Source organism: Cetorhinus maximus, chromosome 34 (genome assembly GCF_964194155.1).
Source record: "Cetorhinus maximus chromosome 34, sCetMax3.hap1.1, whole genome shotgun sequence".
Lineage (NCBI taxonomy): Eukaryota > Metazoa > Chordata > Chondrichthyes > Lamniformes > Cetorhinidae > Cetorhinus > Cetorhinus maximus.
The window spans coordinates 2684745-2695845 of record NC_135912.1 but is presented as its reverse complement, the minus strand read 5'-3'; positions in this window follow the sequence as shown (position 1 = coordinate 2695845).

The window sequence follows — 11101 nt, the reverse complement described above, 5'->3', positions numbered from 1 at the left end:
CCGCTGTGCAGCTAACAGGGAGGGCAGAGAAGGTGTCTGGCCCAACGGGTCTCTGTGCTCTACACGAGCCCCCTCCCACCTCTCTTCATCTCATCCTATCAGCATATGCGTCTGTACTATTCAACTCAACCTCTCCTGCATTAGTGAGTTCCACATTCTCACCACACTCTGGGTAAAGAAGTTTCTCCTAAATTTCCTATTGGATAAGATCATAAGAAATAGGAGCAGAAGTAGGCCATTCAGCACCTTGTGCCTGCTCCACTATTCAGTAAAATCATGGCTGATCTGATTGTGGCTTTAACTCCACTTTCCTGCCTGTCCCCCATAACCCTTGACCCCCTTGTCAATCAAAACTCTGTCTAACTCAACCTTGAAAATATTCAATGACTCGGCCTCCACTGCTGTCCAGGGAAGAGAATCCCAAAGACTAACAACCCTCTCAGGAAGAAATTCTTCCTCATCTGCATCTTAAATGGGGGACCCCTTATTTTGAAACTGTGACCCCCCCTAGTTCTAGATTCCCCCATGAGGGGAAATATCCTCTCAGCATCCACCCTGTCAAGGCCCCTTAGAACTTACATATTTCAATAAGATCACCTCTTATTCTTCTAAATTCCAATGAGTATAGGCCCAACCTGCTCAATTTTTCCTCACAAGACAAGCCCCTTTATCCCAGGAATCAGCCTATTGAACTTTCTCTGAACTGCTTATTTGCTGGATTTATCAATGACTAAGTTTTATTGATTGCCTTGTGGTTAGGGTTTTCCCTTACAGTGAAAAATGTCTCTGTGTTTACCCTGTTAAACTCTCTCATGATTTTAAAGCCTTAACCCCTCATTTGTACATGTGAGAGCCCAAAGCTACATACATTATTTCAAGCGATCTATTCACAGGAACAAAACACTGAGAAACAGACCGGTGCCAGAGGCTTATATGCTAACTGATTAAAATTACATTCTGTTGATATCCATGGGATTTTTACCAGCTTCGGTGGTCCACAATTCCGTCTAATTTTCCATCGCTTGTAGCCCACAAAGGATTATTCCCTCTAATCAGGGGCTGCCCGTGCAGACAGATTAAATTTCCCATCTAATTACTCGGGGATTTTTCAGAGAGCTGGGGGAAGTGATCAAATTTTGCAACTCTGGCTATTTATTTTGTAAAAAAAACACAGGAACTGGCAGCCAGGATGATGACGTCTAGTCCTTGGCCTTTGCAGGGAGACCTCCTTGCTGTGTTTCCAAAAACAACCACAGTTGAAGTCGAGGCCAGTTAGCTGTGCTTGGGCTGAGATTTAATTGACTGCAGATGGGGCTCCCTCTTCTACAGGGGTCCTATAACCAGCAGCTGCAGCCTACAGGTTAGGAATTTCAGTTCAATTTCCATCAGTCCTGGCTCTCTGGGATCTGACTACGGCCTAGCCTGACCGATGTTTGGTTTATCAAAGACTTTTGATTGCCAGCAGTCAGTTTATAGCAGCTCGCCTTGGCTGTTGCCCGTATCAGTCCTTGAGTCATTGATCTCTTTGGCTTTGCTTATCACAGTCTTGGAGCTGGAGCCGGAACTTAGACCTGTCCTGGACCTCCAAGACCACTGGGTCACACGCTTCTTGTGGGGAGAGGGTCGGAACATTAAATAGGGGGAAGGATGTTGAACTCGCATAGCGTTTTTGTGCCTTGTCGATGGAGGGGAGGGGTCACCTGGATCAGTGCCGATGGAGCTAGTGTCGATTTGAGGGCTACAATCCCCTTGGACAAGGAAGGGAGAGAATTCATCCAGGCGTAATCCTCTCCACCACTATCCAGTCCTCGGGCGTGTGTTGGGGACAGCCAATTCCCCAGGGAGCAGAGCCAAGATGGGGGCAGCGACTTTAGGACAGAAGGGCTGGGAGGGTTTGGGCTCTCTGGTAGTTGGGGCGGGGTGGAGAAACGGGGACAGGGGGCTGGAGTTAGGGATTCACCGCTGCTGAGACGGTAGTGGCAGCTGCAGCTTAAATAATGGACAGCGATAATGAGAATGGAGTTGAAAGCCAATTTCTGATGCATTGGAAGCAAATTGTGTAAAGAGGTAATCAGAGAGCCTTAATACTCTGTGTAACTGAGTTGTTAATTGCTGTTTTGTTCATACACAGTTAGGATATTTTTGCTCTAGGTCTGTTGAATAAATTGCATGGGTTTTTTTTTGTTTCAGAAATTTTACTATTTTAATAAAATAATATCTCCCATTGCAGGTGAGTGAAATCAGCTGCCCTGCTGGTTCCAGCCATTTTAGCACTTCCCACTCCATTGGCACCATTCTTGAAGTGGCAGTGGGATGGGCTCGATCCAAGCAATCGTTTGTTTGGCAAAACATAACCCGCTCCTTCCCCTCCCACCCCAGTGTTTAAGGTGGGCTGTTGTCTTCCCGTGTGAGTTTAGGAGTGAGGATGGGTGTGAGGCAGTTATTTGATCTCGGATTACTGAGGCAGCAGATTCCCCTCCCTATGTGTGGGAAGCAAGACCTGTTTTCACCTGTTTGGTGCTCAGTGGGGGCGGGGTGTTTCAAGTGTTTCCCGGCTGATGGTGGGAAGCAGGCTTTTTAGCCAGCTTGTTTCTGGGCTGATTTTGGGCAGTTGTTTCACTGCTGTGCTGGGGTGGGTTGGGGGGTTAGGTGGAGAGGAACTGATTTGCAAGAGAACAGGGGAGATGAGTGGGAGTATCCCACGCTTGAGAGAAGACTGGCAAGCCTGGCATATCACTCTGTAAGTGTTAACACTGCCCGCTCAGGCCTGACCTGGACTGATTATCCCACACTGAAGTGGATGAGGAAGGTCACTGCTTTCATACAACATCCCCTCCTTCCCCATCGCCCACTCTAACTGAGCTGTTAAGCCATTTAAAACAAATGTGGGGGCTTTAGCCCAGAGCCTCCCTGTATGTCAACACCAGAGGCTCGTTACTTGAATGTTTATAAGAGTTCAATTTTTGTAGAAGTTTTATATGTTATCAATAAAAAAATTAAAGATCGACTTGTGTTGGTGCCTCTTTGCTCATTTGAATTACCAGTCTCCGAGTCACATTCTGTCTCTGCTTCGCACTAGACTACTTTTACTAGGGAACCTACAGTGGCCCCGCTATCCCTGACTTGAATGGAGCTGATTGGATCACATCCAGAGATCTCACTGCTCTCAGTGACTGGAATCGATTTGTTGCACAGAACTATCCGCCATTGGCTGCATTTTGCTGGAGAAATCACCCTGCTGTCAGCGGGAAACTTTTCTGTGATTTCAGCCGTGACTTCCAGTTTGCTGCACTTTTTTGAAACCGACAGCACAGAAGGAGACCATTCGGCCTGTCGTTCCTGTGTTGCTTTTTGAAGAAGCGGTTTGCTTAGTTCCACATCCCTGCCTTTTGTTGGTGACCCTGTAAGTTCCTCATGCTGTTGAATCAAGTCTCTGTGGAATTAAATTCTGTTTTCTCTAAGTATTAGTATGGTATTAGCCAGGGCCTCTGGATTACTTGTACCACTATGCCACCTTCTCCCTTAGGGATATGGGCTGTGGCTCAACGGGGAGTATTATCACCACCTGAGTCAGAAGGTTGTGGGTTCAAGCGCTACTGCAGAGACTCGAGCGTGAGATCCCTCTATGGCCTCGTTTTCTCCCCTCCACCATCTTTGTAACCTAATCCAGCCAACAACCTTCCCAGATCTCTGCACTCCAATTCCAGCCTCTTGTGCATCCCCGATTTTAATCACTGCACCATTGGTATCCGTGCCTTCAGCTGTCTGGGTCCGAAGCTCTGGAATTCCGTCCCTGAACCTCTCCTCTCCCCCTTTCAGCTGCTCCTTAAAAACTATCTCTTTCACCAAGCTTTTGGCAGTCTACCCCAATAAACAGAAAATGCTGGAAGAGCGCAGCAGGTTTTTTTCATTTGTTTGAGATTTATTGCCCTTGAACTGAGTGGCTTGCTAGGCCAGTTAAGAGTCAAACACATTGCTGTGGGTCTGGAGTCACATGTAGCCCAGAACGGGTAAGAGCGGCAGATTTCCTTCCTTAAAGGACATTAGTGAACCAGATGGGTTTTTACAAAAATTGACAATGTTTTTTTTAATGGTCATCATTAGACATTTTTAAGTCCAGATTCTTATTGAAGATAATTCCACCATCTGCCATGGTGGGATTTGAACCTGGGTCCCCAGAGTATTACCCTGGGTCTCTGGATTACCAGTCCAGTGACAATAACACTACGCCATCACCTCCCCAGCAGCAGCTGTGGAGAGAGAAACAGAATTAACGTTTCGAGTCCTTATGACCCTTTAGAACTAAAGAGAACTACTACTCTTTAGCTCTGAAGAGTCATACGGACTCGAAACACTAACCCTGTTTCTCTCTCTACAGATGCTGCCAGACCTCCTGAGTTTTTCCAGCATTTTCTGTTTTTATTTCAACATCTGCAGTATTTTGCTTTTATCCTCATCAATTTTTGTGAGCTGTCCTGTGAAGTACCTCGAAATGTTTTACGATGTATAGGAGGAGACAGTGGTGTAGTGGTAAAGTCACTGGACTATTATTCCAGAGATCCAGGCCTAATGCTATGGGAACACAGGTTCAAATCCCACCACGGCAGCTGGTGAAATTTGAATTCAATTAATAAATCTGGAATATTAAGCTAGCCTCAGTAATGATGACCATGACAACTATCATCAATTGATGCCCTTTAAGGAAGGAAACCTGCCGTCCTTACCTGGTCTGGCCGGCATGTGACTCCATTGGCAATGTGGCTGACTCTTAACCACCCCGTGAAATGGCCACTCTGTTCAAGGGTATTTAGGGATGGGCAATGAACACTGACCTTGCCAGCAACAACATGGATAACTAGGGATGAGTAATGCAAAGTGTCCTGAGACCAGCTGTATGAAGAATTGTGTAGGACTGCTATCAGCAACTGGATTGCCGAATCCAGTATTATATTCTACAGCACTCATCAATGGTACATAAGTAGGAGATGCCATCTTCTGGCTATATGGGTGAGTGCAACTGCAGGATTCCAGACAACAGCAACCTGCATTTATCTAGCATCTTGAACATAGTAAAATGTCCCAAGGTGCTTCACAGGAGTGATTATCAAACAAAATTTATCACTGAGCCACAAGGTGAGAAATTAGGACAGGCTTCGTCAAAGAGGTAGATTTTAGGTAGCGAGGAGACACTAATTGTGAAGTGAAGGGAAAGATGTACAGGAGGCCAGAGTTGGAAAAGCGCAGAGATCTTGGAGAGTTGTAGCCGTGGGAGCCTAGCTTCTCTAGTCAGTAACACCAATCATTCAGTTGTCCACAGGTATACACTGGTTTATTGTTTGCCAGAGGAAATTGGTTCATTTATTGGTTCTTTGTCTTTTTTGCAACAGCCGGAATGGCCTATTCCTGTTCCTAGTTGATGACCTCTTTTCCTCTCACCCCACCACCAGATTGCTCCTCATCCCCTCTGCGCTACCATTTTTGGTAGGAGACTTCAGTTCCCATGCTCCACATTCTGCAACTCTCCTCAACCTTTTTTATTTCGGACCTCTCTCCCATCCTTCAGGAATCCTGGAAAGAAGGAACTTTAAATGGGTCCTTACCTTATCTGAAAGTGATTTCTAATTGACGATTAATTCTGAAGTCACTGTGCTGCTTTTGTGTGGCTTTAGGAGCAGAAGCTGTGGTCACAGTTTTAATGTCAAGTTCCCTAACCAGTCCCATGCCCTGCTGATAATTCCGGGATGTTGCCCTCAAACTTGAGTTGGGGGCAGGATGTTATGTGTCCTGTGGTTTGGTCAGGGCTACCGCTGTTGCAGACGGGTGAGGTTTGGAGGTGCCACTGTACATTAGGTGGCCACATCAGCCATGAGAAGTCCAAATTCTATTGAGGTGGTCCACAATCTCTGGGGGAGATTGAAGCCTGGTTGTTGAGATATTGGGTCGGAGATGATTCATTTATTTTGGAGGGCGTTTTCTGCTCAAGCTTCCCTCCAGGTCTCATCAGTGTCATAGAGTTGAAGATGTTTAATTCGTGTCCAGAGGGAGTTTTGTAGAGCTATGTGGCGAGCTGGGGGGGTTTTGACTGTCTCTGTGGATGGAGAGGTCCAAGTTGCTGTTAATACAAGTTATTTCTCTTGTGTGTTGTTGCGTCCCATCAAATGGAGGTAGGAGTGATATTTGAGAGGACTGGTAACCAGTGAACTGGAGTTGATCTCAGAGTTCCAGAGCAGTTAAGGATCACTTCAAGATAGGTGGGATTCGGGTCATGCCACAGAAGGAACTTTAAGTGGGCCTTACCACGTCCCAAAGTGATTTCCAAATGATGGATTAATTCTGAAGTGCAGTCACTGTACTACAACTTTTGTATGGCTTCAGGAGCAGAAGTTGTCAACACAGTTTTACTGTCAAGTTCCCTAACCAGTCCAATGCCCTGCTAGAGAGCAAGTGTAACATCCAGGGTGTCGCCCACAGAAGGTGACATTTAGTGTATTGTGAGCCTTGTGATTTTCAAACTGGAATGCAGAGACGGTGGACTTGGCTAGGCTTGGCTGCAGTCTCTACTTGTGGAAATATTCAGCCATTTTTGACAGGCCAGAGTTTAGTGTGGCTTCCATATCCTGGAAAGGTTTTGCCTGAGTTGTCAAGGTAATATTGTCGGCACAAATAAATTTTCATGAAGTTGTGGGCGTCTCACTTATGTGGATGTTAAGTGTCAGTGCCCAGTGGGAAACCATTGTTGAGTGTTCTTGGAGATCTGACCTTGTGTTGTGGGCTGGCCTTCATCTCTCTCTTGCTCAGAAATGTCCACAGCAGCCGGAGTAGTTTGGCCCATGGCAGCAGCAGGGACAATTTAGGCATCAGTCCCTGTTTCCACACAGTATCATAGGCTGAAGAAAGTTCTATGAAAGTGGCTTCAGCCTTGAGCTTGCGATGAAAACCAGCCCCAATATGGTGATAGCAAGGACTATAACTAACTGCATTGTGGCATAAAGCCAGCTTGCTTTTGGGGGAGGGATGAGTTGGTGATGAGGATAATTCTTCAATGTGCCGCTCCCAGGAGCTTATAGGTTGTACAGAGCAGTGAATGGGGCCTGTAGCTCCCAGGCTCATCTGGCTTCCCTGGTTCTAGCAGGGCTATTACCATCGCCTCACACCAATTTTAAGGAATGTGGCCATTCTTCCCCACAGTTGAGAAGAGGGACAGTAGCCATGGTGTTGCCAGTGGGCCAAGAAGGTGCAGGAAGTCCAATGGGATACCATCTTTCCCTGCAGCTTTTCCCCTTTGTGTGGTTGTTAGGCCAGCATCCAGTTCCATGAGGGTAAAGTCGTCTTGACAATGGGGAAGACTCTGGACAATTCGCCATTGTGCTTGTGGTTGCACAAACAGTAAATGACTGATCATTTATTTTGGTTGGGGTTGGTTGACAGAGGGACGTTATCTGGAACACCAGAAGAAGCTCCTGCGATTCTCACTTACTGACATGGATACTTTCCGTCTATCTGAATAGACAAACGGCCTTGGTTTAACATCTCAGCCAAAAGATGGCATCTCTGACAGTGTAGCACTCTCCGGACAGTGATAGGGGTTGTCAGCCTGGATTCTGCCCTCAAGTCTCTGGAGCAGGATTTGAACTGGGACTGGAGGGTGAGATGTCTTGGGTTTCAGATGGACTAGCAAAGGCAACACGCCCCACCTTATAGTTCCCTTCCCCTTGAAATGATGAAGCCAGGCCAACATTCAACAAAAGACATTCTCCAATCTTGCACAATTGGCAATAGGTTCAGAATGTGTACAGTCTATGGAGTGAGGGGTCTCTGGCTCTTCACTTCTCTCCCCGTGGTCTTGTCTGTACCCAGATGTCCCTGTAAGGGGAGCACGTGATGTCCACTCAAGCCATTTGACCAGGATATCGAGTTTCACAGACAAATGATATTGTGGATTACCATTGTACATCTCGATAGCTTATTATCATTGTTTCAATGCTCTTCTGCCTGGCCTCCTACTGTTTGTAAACCTGACCACATCCAAAACTGCCCTACCCCATATCATAACTTACAGCCAGCCCCAACCCTGTGCTCACTGACCTGCATCGGCCACCAGTTCAGCAATGCCTTGATTTTAAAATTCTCACCCTTGGTTTCAAATCCCTCCACGGCCCCGTTCCCTCCTTAACTCTATAACCTCCTTCAGCCCCACACCCTCTGTGTTCCTCCAATTCCAACCTCTCGCGCCATCCCCCCTATTTCCATTGCTCCACCATTGGCAGCCTTGACTTTGGCTGCTTGGCCCCTAAAGCTCTGGAACTCCCTCCCTAAACCTCTCCACCTCTCTCTCTCTCTCTCTTCCCCCCCACCTCCCTTTCAGAAGCTCCTTTTATATTTAAAAAAAACCTACCTCTCTGCTGAAGCGTTTGGGGCCTGTCCCAATATCCCCTTTAGATGTCTGGCTGTCAAACTGTGTCTGGTAGCTCCTCTGTGGAATGCATTGGGAGGTTTTACCACAATATTAGACGTGCTAACAGCAAGTTTGGCTTTTCTTAATAATGACATTAGTGATGAACTGCTCATGGCGTTTGCTGAAGCTAATTTTCTGTTTACTGACACTGGGAGCAACCCTGATTGAAAGATTAAGGCGTGAGAACTCAATTATTGCTGGAGGGGAGGGGAGGGGGGGGTTGGAAAGTGACAGCTCCCTAACTCTGGAATGAAGTGGGAGGAGCTAGACAGGGGAAAAAAAAAAAGTTGGAAAGGAACTGAAACTGTCTGATTTCATAAGTTTAAGAGGAAGGGGATCAGGAGGTTGGGAGTGAGTTGGCTGCATTTTGGGGCTGGGTTGGTCTGCAAGGGGAGGATTGAAGTCTAAGGAGAAACTGACAGCCGGGAGTGAAATCTACATCTCCCCCACCCCCTGGTGAGTTCTGCGCTTTCGGAATGAAAAATCCCCCAGACAGGGTGAAACTCTTGTCTGGGACCCGGAAGTTACACGGGACTGAACGAAATTAACTTTAAACCATTAAGGCGCATATATGTGTGTGTGTGTGTGTTAAAAAGCACGAACGTTGGGACTTCCTGCAACTTCTAACCAGTGAAGAAGTTGGCCCGATTACAGTCGTGAGCTGTTTTCGTTTGGAAACTGAATTGTGCTCAGTGACAAGTCAAGCAATTTAAAACCGCTTCACGTTTCAGTAGAAGTAGGGTCAACAGGAATGAAGTTTTTTTAAAATATTTTATATATATATATATATATATTCTCTCTGTTCATGCGAGCCTGTCTCCCCCACCCCTCCCTTTTACCCAAGACTGTGGGGCCATCCTCTAGCACTGTGTGTGTGTGTGTGTGACTGGTCTATTGAAAGTTGTCCCTCTCTTTCTTGTCCAGATTGTCTGCAAAACTGGGCAGTTTGCGCCCAGCCTCTGTCAAGCTGTTCGCCGAGTGCCAGTCACCTCTGGCTGGGAACATGTGGGTGGGAGTGACACTCCCAGTGCCGGTACCAAGGGTGTGCCGCACTGTCAGCCTTTCGGATGAGACACTGAAACCAAGGCCCGGGCCTGCCCTCTTGAGTGGCCACTATTTTGAAGATGAGTAGAGTTGGTGGGGGGAGCTCTCCCCAGTGTCCTGGGGTCAACATTTATCCCTCAACCAGCATTGCTAAAAATCAGATTATCCAATCATCACATTTCTGCTGTGCACAGATTGTCTGCCACATTTTCTATGCTACAACGTCGTTGACTATAAGGTACTTGGGGATGGCCTGAGGTTGTGAAAGGCAGTGTACAAATGCAAGTCTTTTTCTTACAACCCATTTATTAAAGGGTTTAAAAGCTTGGGTTATGTCCTCATTTGATTCGTGAATCGCTTGGCTCTAGTTATAACCTTATGCGGCCTATTCTGGTTTCCGCCCTTGGAGGTAATAGTTCCTCTGCACCTACCTGATCATATCCTTTTAAAGATCTTAATCAGATCACTGCTCAATTTTCTGTAATCAAGAAAATGCAAGCCAATTTAAAGCAAACTGTCCTTGTAATTTAGCCCTGAAAGCCCTGGTCTCATGGTCCATCTTGCTTGTGATGTCTCTCTGAAAGAGCTCGTCTTATTCCCTACCCCCCTGTCCTTTCACCTCACCATTTCTTTTCCAAATATTTCACCCCTTAGAACAACTTGATCCTGCTCAAGCCATTTTTTTCCACGTGGAACTCGTGATCTAACATCCTTCGGACCCACAACGTTCTGACTAAATGATCTCTTTAACCTCCTCCAGCCCTACAACACTCTGAGATATCTGCACTTCAATTTCACATCTCGAATTTCAAACACTCCGCCAGTGGCGGCTGTGCTTTCAGATCCCTGGACCCTAAGCTTTGGAATTCCTTCCTTAAACCTCTGTCTGTCTGTTTCTCCGCCTCTCTCCGTCGCTCTCGCTCTCCTCCTTTTTAAGATGCTCCTCTTTGACCAAGCCTTTGGGTATCTGTCCCAAGATGTGGCTCAGTGTCAGAAATGTTTTTCTTGATGGCTCTTTTGTTAAACACTGTGGGAAGTTTTAGTTTCAGTTGCTAGGTAGTACAGAACTTAAATATTGCTGAAAAGAGACACATGCTGCTGAAGCTTTTCATCTTGCACTCCACAGGACAAATGCAAGAATGCCAAATTTTAAACAATTGCAACAATTTATACTACAGGAGAAAAGGGTGTTGATTAGGCAAGGCATTGCCATGGAGAAAGCAGTAGGGAACTATAGGCTCCCCAAGCTCCCGGGTAATTCAAAAAAGGGGCCAGACTTAAACAAATTCCTTTTGTTTGCAGAGAATGAGTCCCTATGTGTGAAGATATGTCCCTTCTAGCAAAAGAAATGACCAAAATTACAAGCTCAATTCATGATCTTAAATTGGTTGCTAGTGTCGCTATTGGCACATTCAGAGTTGTTCAGCAAGTGCTGCCCGATCGCGGAATCACATCGAAAAGTGGACAAGATAATCAGCTGAGTTTGTAACATGGCTCATTTACGCTTGCTAGAAGCAACATACATTCACATGCAGGAACCCATTCTCTGTAAACAAAAGAAATACCCAGGAGCTTGGGGAGCTTATAGCTCCCCGCTGCTTT